This window comes from Mustela lutreola, chromosome 3 (genome assembly GCF_030435805.1).
Source record: "Mustela lutreola isolate mMusLut2 chromosome 3, mMusLut2.pri, whole genome shotgun sequence".
NCBI classification, from domain to species: domain Eukaryota; kingdom Metazoa; phylum Chordata; class Mammalia; order Carnivora; family Mustelidae; genus Mustela; species Mustela lutreola.
In genome coordinates this window covers 150279707-150297181 of record NC_081292.1, presented here as the reverse complement: position 1 = coordinate 150297181, position 17475 = coordinate 150279707, and the positions used below count along the sequence as shown (strand labels likewise).

At 35.8% G+C, this 17475-nt stretch overlaps 1 long non-coding RNA gene across 1 annotated transcript in view; it reads right to left on the bottom strand.

Moving 5' to 3' along the window:
• The window catches only part of LOC131827157 (uncharacterized), a 55956-nt gene extending 38688 nt beyond the window's left edge, over nt 1-17268 (bottom strand). The window contains exon 1 of the long non-coding RNA XR_009351919.1: nt 17191-17268. This is a non-coding gene — a long non-coding RNA (uncharacterized LOC131827157). The remainder of the gene's footprint in view (nt 1-17190) is intronic.
• Between the last annotated feature and the right edge of the window lie 207 nt (nt 17269-17475).

The window sequence follows — 17475 nt, the reverse complement described above, 5'->3', positions numbered from 1 at the left end:
AAAAAAACAGCACAAGGGTGGTCAGCCATCACACATAAGAGGAGATCATTTAAATATAAGTTTGAACATTAATTTTCAAAGTGAGTGCTATCTAGGTTGAGATTAACCATAATCTATCTCAGAAAGATGACAAGCAAATGTGACTTTAAAACTACTGTGAGAAATATATTTTAAAATATCATAAAATACAAAGATGTGTCAGAATATTAGAAATAAGGAGGTTCCTAATTTTGTAACCAGGGAAGTTTATAGATTTATTCATTTGTGAATCCCTATAATACGTACTAGTTTTTATGATAGCTGGGGCAAATGGAACAGTAGAAAAGAAATAGTCTATTCTCTCATGGATCTGACAGACTAAGACAGTAGACTGTTCAAAAGAGAAAAATTAAGACAATTCATTTAAGTGAAAATAAAATATTGGAGTTTTCTTTATTTCTTTAACCTAGAAATAAGATAGCTATGAAGCTGTACTATTGTTTAACATACAGATCGGTAAGACCATCCTCACTAAGCTCAAATGTGAGACGATCATATGCACCGTATGGTTTATCAAGATATCCTGATGAAACAGTGGGAGGTCAATAAGACAGGTGGCCTTTGCTCAGAGTTGAACTATTGCAGTTTAATTGCAATAGTTAAGCAGATTTACAGATTACAGATTGATCAGTTTTAATGAAATTCACCCTCACAAAATGAAGTGAAACTTCACCCTCACAAAATGAACAAGAAATTCAGAAAGACTCTTGCAAAGGAGCCACAGATCGAAGGCAGTTCTACTAACACAACTAAACAATTAAAAAATGGCAATACTAAGTTTTCTTCTCCCCCTTGGGCATATTTCTTATCAGCCATTTATGTGTTAAAAGTCAATGATAATCCCATCAGATCTAACACAATCAGGTTACTAAACTATCACTAAACTATTATAATTAACAGTATTAAAGTTGGCTATAATATAATTATTAAAGCTAAATGAGAAAAAATTTTCACACTGAAAAAAAAGGAAATAATAAATAAATAAAAATTGTATTCAATTTCATTATTTTTCTTTCTTTTTTAAAAGATTTTATTTATTTATTTATTTGGTAGAAAGAGATCACAAGTAGGGAGAACGGCAGGCAGAGAGAGAGGGGGAGGCAGGCTCCCTGCTGAGCAGAGAGCCTGATGCGGGGTTCAATCCCAAGACCCCAGGACCATGACCCGAGCCAAAGGCAGAGGCTTTAACCCATTGAGCCAAGCAGGGGCCCTTACTTCATTCTTTTTCAATCCCTATAATTGGCCAAGTTTTGTAACATAGTTATATTTGCATTTGATTATATTTATATTTTAACATAAGAACATAATTTATGCACAATTAAACATTTATTTGGATTCAGAGTCATAAAAATATTTTACTGCAAGGGTTGTACTATCAAAAACATTTGGAAGCCATCAATCTGAAGGATATAAATTCTATAAATAATAGATCTGTAAGGCTAATGTCAATAATCAGGAACATTCTAAAAGAGATATTTTGTCAACATTTGAAAAGAAATGTAAATATAATGAAAAGCATGTAGTGATCATTAGGAACCAAGAATGACTTCTGTAAAAATAACTAGCACAACTGACTTGATTTGTCTTTTTAATAATGCCACTCTGACATTAAGAGTATGGAGTAAAAACTATCTTGACTTGAGCAAAGTACTTAGAAAAAAATCAAGATGTGAATAAAACACTAGAATTAGATGACGCAGGCTAGGAGGAAAGCTAATATGATAACCAGAATAATCTTTCAGCTCACTTTTTCTAGTATCACAAATCCAGAGTCTTTTCATTGCTCTGAGAATGAGATCTATAATCCATCGATCCGACCACCTTCCCCTGCCCCTTCCTCCCCTGGTGCCCTCACTTCTTTCCTCAGCTAGTTTAAATTCCATGACAGTCATTACAACCATTCTTTGGCATAAACTTTGCTCTCTTGCCTCTCCCTGGCTTTCTTGACTACACTTCCACCCTCTACACATAAACCTATGCCTGAATTGAAATGTGACAGCAGCTAAACTAGTCTCGGCCATGCTATTCTAGTCTCACTTTAAATTCATGAGCAGGTAGTCCTTAATACCACCCAGGATTATATTTCCCTTGTCATTTCCTATTCTCAACTCTCCTCAACAACTATTTTACAGTGTTTTCTCTTTTCATAAATCAATGTTTTCTCTTCCATCCTCACTAGGACTCTGCTTTCAATTTCATTGAGGCTTCCCAGCCACCTACATGTGTCCAAGCCCATCAGTTCTATCTACCCTGCTGTTAACGTGGAGAATGGCCCAAGTTCTAACTGTAGCCTATCAAGATTTACAAAAGGTGTGAGATTATACTCTACCTGCAACCTAAGAAGTTAGTATGCCACAGCTTCATGGGTGATACCAAAAGATATGAGTCCTGGGTTGGACACAAAGGATTATTTATTGCTCATCGAAATCACAGTAGTAAGAGTATGGTCCTTTTTCTGTAATGTTTCCTGTGACGTGATTTTATGCATCAACCTGGATGAGCCATGGGTTGTCCAGGTGCTATGGATGTATGCTTGTGTACCCCCAAAATGCATATGTAGAAATCCTAAGTCCCAATGTAATGGTATTTATATGTGAGACCTTTGGGAGGTAATCAGTGTTAGATTAGATCATTAGTGGGGAGGTCCTCATGATAGAATTAATGCACTCATAAAAAGGCAAGGAGATACAGGATCTCCCCACCACCAACACACACACAAACACACACACACCCCTCTCTAGGTACCTATCAAGGAAAGCCATGTGCAGACAAAACCAAGAAGAGGGCCCTCAAAGAATTTGATTATCCTTGCACACTAATCTTAGATTTCCAGCCTCAAGAACTGTCAGAAATTAATGGCTGCTATTTAAGCCAGATAGTCTGTGGTATTCTGTTATAGCAGCCTGAACTGGCACCAGGTATTTGGTTATGTATTATTTCTGGGTTAGTCTGTGAGAGCATTCCTTTATGAGATTAACATTCAAATTCATAAATTGACCAAGGCAGAATGCTCTTCCTCCACCCCAAGGGAAGAATGCCCTCCCCAAAGTGAGTGGGCTTCATTCAATCCATTGAAGACCTGAATAGAATAAAAGGGTTGAGTAATAAAGAATTTTCTCTCTCTGCCTAACTTTGAGAGTAGACATTGGCCTTCTACCTTCAGACTCAGGCTTACACTGGAACTTACACCATCAGTTCTTCTGGTCTTCAGGTCTTCAGACTCAGGCTAGAACTATATGTAATTCTCCTATGTCTCCAGCTTGCTAACTGCTGATCTTGAACTTCTCAACCTCCATCAACCACATGAGCTGATTTATTATAGTAAATCTTTACATTCTATACACAAAATCTCTTTGGTTCTGTTTCCTGGAAAACTCAAACTAATACTGTTCCTCAATTCCCACAAGCAATGTTATGAGGACCAAGTGATATCTGCCCACGCAGTGGGTTGCATTACAGAAAATGAAATCTGAGCTTAGGAAACCCAAATATTTTATAATGGGATGAGACATTATGTCCATTGTACTAGACAGAAGCAAACCCATTTTCTCTCTAGAGGGAGATAGATTTTATCTCTAATTTCCAAGGTTATTGGCCAAACAAACATACTTGAAAAGATAGTTCAGAACAAAGAGGTAGGAAGTGCCTTTGCTAACAAGATGCACAGACATGTGGGAGACACATGAAAATTGTCTCCTAACATGACCACCCCCTCTACTTCCTTATCCATTTGAGTCTATCCCCTTGTGCCTACTTAAAAATGTTGTTCTGGCAATTTCCACATTTCTCTCCTAGGGAACTTTTTTTTTTTTTTCTTTTTCTATCAGCTCATTCCCCTTTACATAAGTTTTTTTCCATCTTCAAAAAAAATTGACTCATTTTCAATTCATTTACCATCCCCATTTCTCTCCTTTCTTATCTAGCAGATCTCATGGGGGGGTAATAACTGTTTAGATTCACTGCCCCCAAGTGATCTTCTATTGTCTCCCAAACTCATTCTTTTTTTTTTTTTAATGTTATGTTAGTCACCACACAGTACATCGTTGGTTTTTGATGCAGTGTTCCAAGATTCATTGTTTGCATATAACACCCAGAGCTCCACACAATACGTGCCCTCCTTAATATCCATCACCGAGCCAACCATCCCCCTCCTTTAAAACTCTCAGTTTGTTTTCTCAGAGTCCACAGTCTCTCATGGTTTGTCTCCCCCCAAATACCTCCCTTCATTTCCCCTTCCTTCTCCTAATGTCCTCCATGCTACCCCTTATGTTCCATGAGGAAGTGAAACAATATAATTGACTTTCTCTGCTTGACTTATTTCATTCAGCATAATCTCCAAAAAACAAATAATCAAGTCAAAAAATGGGCAGAAGACATGAACAGATACTTCTCCAAAGGAGACATACAAATGGCATCCAAGCCCATTCTAATTTAACTCTCCCTCCCACCACTACACTAACCCTCCTCTTGTCAAGAGCAATAATGACTTTCATATTGTTCAGTTTAATGGTTGGTTATCAGTTCTCATCTTGTACCATGAGCAGCATTTGAAAGAATTGTGTCCCCTCTTCCTTTCTGAACACAGTCTCCACTAAGTTTCCAGGAAACTACTCACACCACTTTTTCACCATTCTTTGACCACTCCTCACTCTCCTTTGCTGGTTGAACAACACCTCTCCAAACTCGAAATGGACTCAATCCTTGGATCTCTTCTATATTCTACTACATTCATTCTCTTGATAATTCATCTGGTTCATTGGTTTTAAATAGTATTTCCTATATACTATTGACTCTGGAAGTTATATTTCTGGCCCATATCTTCTCCCAGAACTCCAGACTTATATGTCCAACTGCCTGGGTAACGTTTTTTCTTGAATATTCACTAAGTTTCTAAAATTTTTACTCCTAATATTTTCTCCTTAACTTGTCCCTCTTCCCCATTTAAGTAAATGGCAACCATTTTTTCAGTTGCTCAGGCCCAAAGTCCTAAAGTTACCTGTGATTTTCTCTCCTAGTCTGCATTTAAACCTTCAGCTAATCTTGCCTGTTCTACTTTCAAAATTATCCAGAAGGGAAGTGACTTTCACCACTTCCTTTGCTGCCATCCCAGTACAAGCCACCAATATCTGCAATAGCAACCCTCCCTCCTTCAAAACAAAACAAAACAACAACAATTTAAAAAAAACAAAAACAAAAACAAAAACACCTGGCCTCTTTCCTCTTGTCCATGGCCAGCTTTGGTCTAGTCTCAATACAGCAACCAAAATGACCCTGTAATAAGTCATTCATATCATTCCTCTTCTCAAAATCCTCCAGGAGCTTTTCAAAGTAAGAGCTCAAGCATGTTACAGTGATACAGAAAGCTACCATTTTTTCTCTGGTCTCATCCTAATCTCCTCCTTGATAATTCCATTCAGCCACACTGTCTTTTTCTTGCTCCTTAAATACACCAGGCCTACTTTGCCTCCAGAAATCTCTCATACCTCCCAGCTCTTCTCCCAATGGCCCAAATCATTCAGCATCTGTTTCTTCTTGGTGAGATTTATTTGATCACCCTATCTAATTTTATAACACCTTTCCTCTTCCCCCAGATTTCCTGTCTCCCTTTCCTTTACATGGTTTCCTTAACATTGAATTATTAACATTCTGTATATCTCATATATTTGTCCCATTCATTGTATACCACCCCCCACTAGAATGTCAGTCTCATAAGAGCAGAGATTTGTGCCAGTTTTCTTCATTCCTCTCTGCTTAGCACTTACAAAGGTGTTTATAACATGGATGACACCCAATAGCTATTTGAAGAATGGATTAAAAAGTCATTCCAAGAGATAGAATTCAACAACCAGAGATGAGTTAGGTTCAAATGCAAAAGCATAAGTGAAGCTGGAACACACTATGCTAAGTGAAACAAGCCAGTCACAAATGGACAAATACTGCATGTTTCCACTGATGTGAGGTATCTAATATAGTCAAACCCATATAAGTAGGCAATAGAATGGTGAAAATCTCAGTTATACAAGATGAGAAAGTTCTAGAAACCTCCTGGACAATAAAATGCCTATCTTAACAATACTATGATATGCACGTAAAAATTCAAGAGTAGGTCTCATGTTAAGAGTTCTTACTACAAAAACAAAAGTGAAAAAAACAAGGGACATGAGAGAATTTTGCAGGTGATGCTGTTTATTATCTTGATTGTGGTGATATTTTATTAGATGTATGCATATGCCTGAACTTATTAAATTATAAACATTGAATATATATAGAGTTTTTCTGTATATCAAATATGTCTTAATAAAGCTGTTAAGAAAGTCAATCATAAAAAAAAAAAGGGGACAGGAACATTTAATATGGCCCATGTCTTACAATTTCCCCCATATTATGTTATTTGGACCTCAGTAATTAGGCATGCGGTTTTTCTTCAACTTTACATTTCTTTCCTCCTCACTATTCATTTCAGTTATCCATTGCTCAGTGAAGCCTCTCCCATTATAAAATACCTCCTCCTAACCTATTAAATCTCCTTCTGTACCTCCTCTGTAGTATGTTCATACTTCTGTTGTTGTTCTTGTTACACCATGTCATAACTCTTTGAGTCTTGCTCTTTATAACCTCTGAGCTACTAGGCATTCAGATCCATGTCCGTGATTTGTTTTATTTGACATCCCCAAGTCCATGTGATACAACTGATTTTCAAATGTAACTGAACATGTTTCCCAAAAAGTCTAGGATGTTCTAATTTTCCAAAAGCTTGAGTATAAAGCAAACTTGTCCTTAGTAGATAGCCACTATCCAGATTATGAAAAGTGGATCTCAAATATTGTGACAAAAACATGGCCACATGAGACAGTGAGCCTCCCATCACTCAGTATGTCTGGGCAAAGCTTAGATGGTTCATGCTCAAGGACCCTTGCGTAGGAGATTGCCCAGTCATACCAGAAGTCAGACTAGAAAAGACCTTAGAACCTGAGAAAAATTGTTCTCTAATCCGAGAAAGTCATTTGCTGGTTTTTCTGCATTTTTGTGTAATTTGTAGCAGTCTTTGAGGTTTTAGCATACTGTGTTGTCCTGTCTAATTTAGTACAGCTTGGATATAATTTAAAGATTAAATTCAAAGTCAAATATAAATCTGTAGTGAACACATGTGTTCAAGTAATCTGAAGCATTTTATAGTCAAAATATATTTTCAATTTAAAGGCCTTTATCTATTTTCATATACTTTTTCTATTAATAAGCTTAGCTTTTAAATAACATAAAAATAGTTTGCCATTCTAAAATGTTATTACTAGTGATATTTTTCCTTCACTGCTTAATCCTTGTTTCCTCTTCTCTCCCCTTCACTTTTTTTAAAATTTTAAGTTTAATTAGTTGTATTTCTGTGCAAATTTTTAATGATTTTAAGGTATTTGGAATTTAGAAGCATCTGCATTTATACTGAATTTTATTTTTTAAAGGTGTATTTATTTAATCCTTACAGTGTTAATGTTTCATGAGTAACAACTGTATCTCAAAATACCTCAGTGACTACCAAACACACAAAAATCATCCCTCTACTGATACTTTTATCATACATCATATTTCACAAAGTAGTTGTATTTTTTCACTTTATCCTAAAAACAAAACCCAACCTCAAAGAGATAGATGTTATCTTCACTCCATAACAAGTGTTCTAGCCCAGAAAATTTTAAAAGACTTGTTCATGATCACATGGCAAGTCATGGCAAATTCAGAAGTAGAATTTTCTCCTGATTTTAACCTACAGTTCAGTATATTTCAAGAGGACATGTCTAAATTTCAGAGTCTGTTTGGTGGCTAGATAATTTTTAATTATCTTTTAATTTCTTCAAAGCAGAAAAGGTCCATTTGCTCTTGCTTTGTTAAGCAAAGAAAATATGCTTCATATTTCTTAAATTTATTATTTATTCATAATTTACTATATATCTAAAAAACCAGAATCGATTCTTAGAATACAGTATTTAATACTTGAATTGCAGTTACCCCACTAATATTTTTTCCTTCAAATCTGCCTTCCCCTGGCCCTCATATCCAGAATCATGTCATCACGTATGAATTCCCATCCGGCAGGAGACCTCTTCTGCTCTTGATTTTAAAGGAATCTGACATAATTTAAAATCATTCAAATTCCAAAAAGCACATTTGGGTTTTTGGCTAAGATTTTCTCTGCTCCTTATTATATAAAAGTTTGATATCTTATTTCTTTTACTATAAAATAAGTCCAGTTACTCTCTGTACATCTGTCAGTATTAGCAAGAAAGTCACAAAAATGTGCCATGACTATAAGTTGCTAGCACAATAAGTCTTCTCTGAGGGATGACTTTTGAAGTCTAGAAACCTGCAGAAACCGAGAAAATATTTCTTCAAAGTACATCTTATGATTTCAAATTCCTTTTGCTATGCTTATGATAAGTCCATACTTTTTCCTACCCGTATGTGCATCACACTAATAATAGATTTTCTTTGTTAATCTCACAGTAGAAATAAAGACAGTGACAATAAAAGCAAAAACCTAAAATCTGTATATATTATCATTCAGTAAATTAAAATCTCCCAGGGTATACGAATAATTATTTGGGAAAGTAATATAGAAAAATGTGAATTAGCCTCAGTAATTTTGCAAGGATATAGAAAAATGTGAATTAGCCTCAGTAATTTTGCAAGGACCATATAGCAATGGATTTTATATATATATCTATATCTATAGATTTATATATATACTGATATACTGATATATAAATATATATATGTACACATAGATAGATAGATACTGATATACTGATAGGGAAAAATTTCTCCCTATCAGTATATATATATATATATATATATATATATATATAAATTCTCCCTATCAATATATTTAGATAGATAGATAAATAGATAAAATCTCCCTATCGATAAATGTTGTGCACTGTCTAGGACAGTCACATGATCTCCCTCAGCTTTTTCCTCACTTCAGGTGCACAGAATACCTGAGAAAAGGGAAACTCTCCGGAAAGGAGAGAATAGTTTCCAAGGGAACAAAAATGGTAGATGGTAAGATACCTAACCATTTGGTAGGAATCTTAATCCTTGCCATGTTAGCCTTCAGCCTCTGAGAGAGAAATACAGAGAGAGATGGAGGTACATTGAAAAGAGGCCTCTATCTACTGAGTAACGTTCTACTAACATAGTCAATAGTTTTAAGCCTTCAGCCAGCTTCCCAAGGGGAATCAACCCTTCAAGACCAGTGAAGTTGGAGCATATTACAGAAATTGTCAAGACATTATATAAATGATTCAAAGACTTCTGATACTGAACAGAAGGGGACAGATATCTATACTACGTGGCTAGATCTGCTTTAATGATACAAATTACTAAGCATTCTAGAGCACCACCAAAGATTATTTCAAGGAAATCATATCCTTATCCCTCTAGCCCATGAAGTTACAATTCATATTCATATTATAATTCGCATTTAGAATAATATCCAATCCATCCAATGGGAAATCCATCCAAACAGGCCTTTTATATCCATAGAAAAGGGAAGGATGCATGAGAAGAAGGAAATGACTGGCAAAAATCTCATACTTCCATCTGTCTGTCTAGAAAGATTATACAACTGAGCAGAATCCAGCTCACGCATTCATCTAAACTGAAATGCAATTGACAACAAACTAGAAAGCATAATCATCTAAGTAAGGTCTTCACATGGGAAATGCGGCTTGTAAGCTTATTTATATAAACTTATTATAATATCAAGTTTAGAAAAAATAGACAGTTCTCTCAAAATCTTTTTAAAAATTCATCTTCCTTTCCCATTTAAAAAATTATTGAGTTCGGAGCGCCTGCGTGGCTCAGTGGGTTAAGCCTCTGCCTTCGGCTCAGGTAATGATCCCAGGGTCCTGGGATCAAGTCCCACATCGGGCTCTCTGCTTGGCAGGGAGCCTGCTTCCTCCTCTCTCTCTGCCTGCCTCTCTGCCTACTTGTGATCTCTCTGTTAAATAAATAAGTAAAATCTTTAAAAAAGTTATTAAGTTCAAAAATCTTGGAGCTTAAAAGAATTCTCAAAATGTTCTCTGAACATAGAATATGCATAAACCATGTACACGATGCATCATCCCCAGTTATAAAGTATATAGAAATAGACGTATGGCCATTTCACGTAACTGATACTACATAATACGTCGATAGCACATAGCTTTCAATTCCTCAGGTAACTACATAGAAGAAATCTAGATTACCAAAGTGACGTTTATATGTTGTTTGTGTCTCAAGAATGATGATGGACACTAGGCAAGAAATGATGCATTTGGATGTTTAAATCACCCGAAACATTCCATTCTCATGGTGCACTGTAGCGTGAGCGAGGAGAGATTGATCCTTAGCTCTGACCATGTTTACTAATTTCTCTAGATTCATTACTTTCTGTTTCTTTCAGACACTTGCTTTGCACTCTTGCTCCCTCTCCCTCTCCCCCTCTCTTCTAATTAGGCCACCTCTTTTCTTCCTCTCCTTCTTGCTCTAAATATACTTGCTAAGTCCATGGCTGCAATCGCCTCTTTTCCACGTTATCTTTTTTTAGGCACAATGCCAGTGCCATTTTCCTTGTGATTTGTGAAAGTCTTTCTTTCCTCTGTCCCTGCCCAGGCCTCCTACCCCCTGCCTAAGCTTTTCCTTTTTCCTTTATTATCTACTATACTCTCTGTTATATTTCTAGCCCTTAAAGTTCACAGGGCTCGTGAGAAAAGAAAACTACAGCTGTGGTGAAACAACAGAGGTTTGTCCAAACACTACCCTTGGTTATTTGAATCCAGTTTATAACGTTGCTTCCAGACAACAGCTTAATTACAGGAATATCGGAGAGAAGAGAAAGAAAGAAGGGAAGAAAGAAAGAAAGAAAGAAAGAAACCTACAAAAATCAAGCCAAAGCCTTGGAAAAAGCATTTGTCATCTGTTTGTTCTCAAGTCTTAGGGCCCTCAAACTTGCCCTGCCCCTGCATAAGATGAAACAAGTTATAGCTACATTTTCCCCCTGTGTATGGGCGAATTGGACCAAAAATCTTCTCTTCACCCAACTGCAATGATCTCTCAGTACTACTACATGACACAGAATAGAAGCCATCATAACCTGTAAGTGGTAAGCTAAAGAATATATATTTAATTGGAATGAGAGGTTTGCAGTCTTATCCAGAACACTGAGGAAAGCAATCAAGACCCAGATGCCTGAGCTCTTAGCCACATGCAGAGAGTCTCATGAGCTAAAGCAATCCCCAAAGAACTCTGGACTAGAGTGGCCAGTTTGGGATTCTACGTTTGAATCACTCCTTCCCTTAGTTATGTGATGAGGCTGAAGTCCTTAATTTCACCAGTGCTGTAATATATTTTCTTTTTCTCTAATAGCCTTTTATGTTTATTTTCATGGCGAGTTGAGTTGCCTAAAATCCCTGCCCTGACCCTATAGGCACAAGATGCCAGGTGAATTTACCCCCGTACTGATCAGCATGTTTGTTTTCAGTTCACAAATAAATACGGTTTTGTATGCATTGAGAACAGAATAAATATATGTAAAGTTTTGTAGGGAAATTGATCATTATAAATATAATTGGATCGCTTTTCTGCCTCTCTTACTCCACATGCATCTAAAATAGGTTTACTGAGCCACTGACCTAAAGAGAAAAAAAAATTCTGATTATAACTGGAAACATTAAGAAAATCCTATATTTGCAAAATTAAAATTATCAAAAATGATAGTACTAGAAACACCAAATTAAGTTCCCTGTAAACTACAGCCAGAAGTCAACAGGACAGAGACAGGTGACGGAACTGAACTTCTACACTAAACCCTCTCACAAAACCACACCTGAATTAGTCTTGGGGGAAAGAAGAGCAAAATTACACAGATTCCAAACAGATCATTAGGAAATTAAAGATGAACAGAAGAGAAAAAAAATAAAGAGAAGAAAAGCAAAAAGCAGGGACGCTGCTATTTAATTAACATTGATGTATAGCCACAAATACAGTGTAGATAGAAATTCATACTCTAAGAATCTTTTAAAGAGAAATACTGCTGTGATAAGAGAAAAGGAAGCATTAACACTGACCAGCTTTTGAGCAGTGATATTTCTCCCTATGAAGGTCTGTAAAAATTGCACTGTACTAGTAATATTTAATTGTAGCATAAAAATTAAACACCATTTACTTGATATAAAATAGGGATAGTATGTAAATTAAGTAAGTTTCAATTCATGTCTTCTTACTCACATTTGTTGGCAGTTTAAATAGTTTTAGTGTCATTAATTGTTATAAAAGTGCAAGATTTGCTGTATGCTTGCCACTTAGGACCAAAGGCACAAAAGTCTAATTGAACTAAGTAATTAGTAATTTGTCATTTCCTATTGTCAGCAATTACTTTCCATTAGAAATCCTCACTGAAAATTCTAATTTGAAGTGAGGTTTGCATTTTATTGCTGTCCATCCAAATTAGTTTAAAATTGACAGCTACATTTTCATTTAAAATTTTAAAGATATTAAATATGCTTGAAGAAACTGATGCATACTCAGCTCCACACAAGCCCCTGCGTGTGGGTGTGTATGCGTGTGTGCGCACATGCGTGCACACACAGACGCGCACACCACGCACACAAAAGAGAAGACAGCAACACCGAAGGAGGCACCTTTGATTTCCCCAAACAAGGGTTGCTGTGCCAATATCACATCATTCTTGCTTCTGCAGAATTCCTGGTTTCTGATTCTTGTCTTCCCATGCAGACCCCTGCTGTGGTGCTCTCCCCTGCCCGCACATGGACCAGGAAACAACACACTATTAGACTTCTTTCTGGGGTTCTGAGCTCCCTCTGGGATATGGCTGCTGGAGGGTTTCCATTTGTTCTGTCTTCATGCTCCACAAGCCAATCAACACCTTCCCTGCCTCATGTTCTGAGCACTGTATAAAGCCAAAGGCAAACCTAACCCTCAAAAATACTACTAAGGAGGTAATATATAATTAGCATGGGTCCGCTGGTGTACTTTAAACTGAGGGCAAACTGGGGAGTCAAAGCTCATCTTTGGTTTCCTTTGTAAAAGTTTGAACACCACATGTCATTCATCCAACCAGATAGTCTTCCTGTATTAATATTTAACGAGTCTGTTTCCCTAGGGTACAGCTGGATTTCTTTAACAAATTGACTAGATTTCCAACTGTTAAAATTAAAAACAAAGAAATAAATTCAAGATTTTTCTCTCTGCCCCAATACTAAAGTCCTAACACCGTGCAACAAATCTTTAACTAGAAAACTTGTGTTGATACAACTACACACAAAGGCCCAGTGTCTTAGATGAGGCTACCAAAAGTTGCTTGGGGAAAAGCAAATTCATATATTTATTATGATAAAGACAGCTATATCCACAAAGAACAGATTTGAATTATTACCCTAAAGTTAGAATTGCATTAAAGGGCAAAAGACAATAAAATTTCACAATTACATGTCTAATAATTTAATAACTAATAAGGGTGGTGTTGAATGCATCTCTATATTAATTAACTGAAGTGTACGGTTTACTAATTTCTTTTTTCCTAAGGTACATACAGGCTAAAAATTGACTTGCAACACTGGAAATGGTAATGAATTTCTCTCCGTTTTAAAAATGACATTCTAATCATTACTCTAAATTCATATACTTCCACGGAACAAATTTTCTACTGTTACCCCTTTGGTGACTAACTAGATATATCACACATCTGTAACACTTAAGTGAACATTAATTAGTGTTAATTTACAATCAAATTCCAATGGAGAAGCAAATTATGCTTTCGTGAACATCAAAAGTCTTTATCACGACCATTATGATGAAGAATGCCAGAACATCTTAATTATTTCTGCTTATAAATAATGTTTTCCACAAATCTTCAAAATGCACAGGAGTGCTCTAGAAAGCAAGGGAATAAAAAAAAACTAGTCTCATTATAATTTGGTTTTAACTTAGTGCTAATGCAATTCATTCCAATGTATATCTTGTCCTCCTTTCTTTCTTCATCATAATGGAAAAAGAGATTGAAAGTTCAAGAGCAAATTTTTTTCCATTGGGCAAATTGTTTGAGATCTATTGAAATAGATTTAAGAAATTTGACTGCACTGCCACAAGATTTTGTTACATAAATCCAAGGTTATCTATAACATCCCAGTTTTATGGGAACCAAAAATTATTTTAAACTGTGAAATATTTGCCTCCCTGCATGTATTATATATCATTATCTCAATAGATCCGCATAGGTGCAAAAGCAATATGCTTCACAGAAGAAAAATAAGCCACACACCCTTACACACTCTTAGTTGGCTCATTCTAAAATTGTGTATAATTGCCAATAAGGCACTGAAGAAAAGACAGAATTAAATTAAAAGTTCAATAAACACTGATCAATATGCTTGTAAATACCAAGTCTATAAAATGATCTTCCCTTTAAATGTAGTTATACCACGGCTACATGATCTGTATTTTGGAAATCAGCCGACCGTTTTTAAGTCTAGTTAAATTTATTTCTAATAGAAATGTGCCAGAAATCTAAGGCTGCCCGAGAGGGTTTAAAAAAAAAAAAAAAAGAAAGAAAGAAAGAAAACAGCAGCCTGGATTCTTAAACTCTCGCTGTCTCCTGGTTTAGCATTAGCTCACAATCAGCTGAATAAAGAAGTCATCTCTGTCTAAGATGTAAATAAATCACAAGCCTCAGTTACTTTACCACTAGCTGTTTGTCATTCAGGAAAATAATGGTTAATCAATGTCTAATCAATGAAGATGTGTAACATATTAGTTTGCAGTCCTTCATCATCCTATTTTCTTCAATTGCCTGGGGGTTTGTGTTCAGTACTTACAGAATCGATTACAATTGAGAGTGATCATTCAGCTCATGTTGAGAGCTGTCAGCTGTGCTTTCCACGAGGCAGCTTTACTCTCCTGTTTAATATGAGATGCTAATACGTAGCTGCATCTGACAAACTGGGTTCCATGGTGAAACATTTTATGAGAAGTGCTTAAGTAACTAATTGTATCACTACATGTCACTTGATGAAACTAAACTTTTCCTGACTTCACAATAATCATAAGCATTACTGGCTTGCTGGGGAAAATTAAAGAGAAATAGCTGCCTGCTTGAGTCTGATCATGCCTGCAGGAAAGGTCTAGAAAGGCAGCTACCAATGACGCCTTTGTAAATCACTCCAGGGAGGGGGTGAGGAAGGGGAGGTGAGTCTTCAATTTTCATATAAAGCAAGGTTTTCTGACATAAAGACGGTGTAGCCTCATGTACAAGCATTCTCGTAGGGCCACAGTTTCCTGCAAATACCAGGACAAAACTTGGACTTGCAGGCTCTTGACACATTTGTTTTAAGAAACAGCCTTTTGTGGCTATGTGCATTTAAAGTCCAAAGAAAATGTTAATTGCCTGACAGACCCGTTTTCCTTGCCATTTATAACAATGTATCACCAACCTATACATCCTGAAGAAAGACTGGGAGAGTATTACAAAGTGTGGGAGAGGAGAATCTTGATTTCCTTTCAACAACAACAGGTAATTGTCAAGTTAGGGAGCTTTTTGCTTTAATTATGCTTTTGTGATTTGCTTTGCAAGTTGGGCTGATGACATTCACAGAGCCCAATGTTAAAAACTAATAACGATAGAGTATTTCATTAGAAAACATTTTGGAATCCTGATAGGACTGATTCAAAGAGGAGGTTCAGGCATCTTCATGTTAGTATCAGTTACAACAGCTCCCTCTAGTGCCCATAGCTTTGAAGCACCTCGTGGAAAGCAGAAAAACCATGTAGTTCAAGCTCATTGACACTTGCTTTATAGCCATTATTAAGAAACTTTAAAAAGTATATCCATCATCACAAGTGACCTAAATGTGCTCTTAAACTTAAAAATGTTTTAACATAATCCTGTGATCAAGCATACCGGAGAAATTTAAAATGATCTAAGATTTTTTTAAGTTATAATAGTGCATTAACTTTATTAGAGTATTGCTTCAGTGATACATTGTCAAGTTTTATGGATATTTCGGGATATGTTTTAATTGTTTAAATTGCTGGGATAACTCGCTTAACTAATGACAACACCTTAAAGAGAAGGGTTGTTTCACACTCAATGCCAGAAATGTTCAATGAAATATGGAACTTACATTGTTTCCAGTAACAGTGGGAAGAAAAAAAAACTTTCAATTTCTTTGAATCCAAATTTTTAAATGAATCTGGCTTGTTTTTAAAAATAACTAATTTTAAAGGTGAGCAATAAAGATCTCATTAATGATTAAATAATCATTTTGTTTCCTCTTAGTTGTAACTCCCTTCATTTTGCAAATAAATTCCATTACAGTTATGAGAACATTGGACGGCTGGAAAGATGAAAAGATATCTGCAAAACAATGGTTTCTATTTTGAAACAGAATTTCATGATTGTGAAGAGCAGATACAGGGAAAATGTGTGTATTCAATTTTAAATAATGAATGTATCTTTCTGGGTTGATAAGTTAAATATATAGAGAAGGAATTAGAATTCATGAATTTATACTAAATATTTTATGCAGGCATAAACTGTATTCTTATAAACAAGTCACTTAGCTAACCCGACCTGAAAAAACCAACACACGAATATCTCATTTCCTAAATGAATCAAAACTCTGGGTGTGTGCGTGTGTGCGCGCACGCGCTTGGAGATATGATAAGGAGAGATTGAAGACAAAATTGCTAGAAGCACTCAATCCTGGAAAGAGTACCAAACACAAACATACTAGAATTTTATCAGAATATACATGAAGATGTTTTCTCCTTTATATCCAAATTTTTTATTAAGAAACAGTTCATACATTTCCATCCTGTGGTACTTCAGCAAACTCGACAAGATTATTTCTTATACATATTTCTAATAACAATTACAACATTTCAGAAGAAAAAAAACAACTACTCTTTATTTGATACCTAATATACATCAGTCTCCAGGCTGGGCACAAACAGATGTGTTATCACATAGGGTCACATCAGGCTCAGCAAATAAACTTGGTCAACATTTTCTAAAAGTTACTCTTTTTTCCTATCATTCATATTACTCAGAAATACGAGAAACCTTGTTAGCAGGGTGTCTTATAAACTGGGCTCACATACCTGTGCAAATATTTGTAGTCTTCTTAAATTACATTTTGCCATCAGCAGTTCCTAAATCGAGCACATACGCTATAAAAGGCAAACCAACAAAGTATGTAAAAGATCTTCATCTATCTCTTTGCACAGCTACCAGGGGAGGTGAGGCAGCCCCACGAATGTCTGCACTTTGATACGAGAGCTGTGATAATGATGAAAAGTTAATAGATTTTTATCTGTATCAATCTGATGATCATAGACCTTGTTATTTTTATTATTTTTTAAGAAGGGGATTGGTGCTGCATGAAT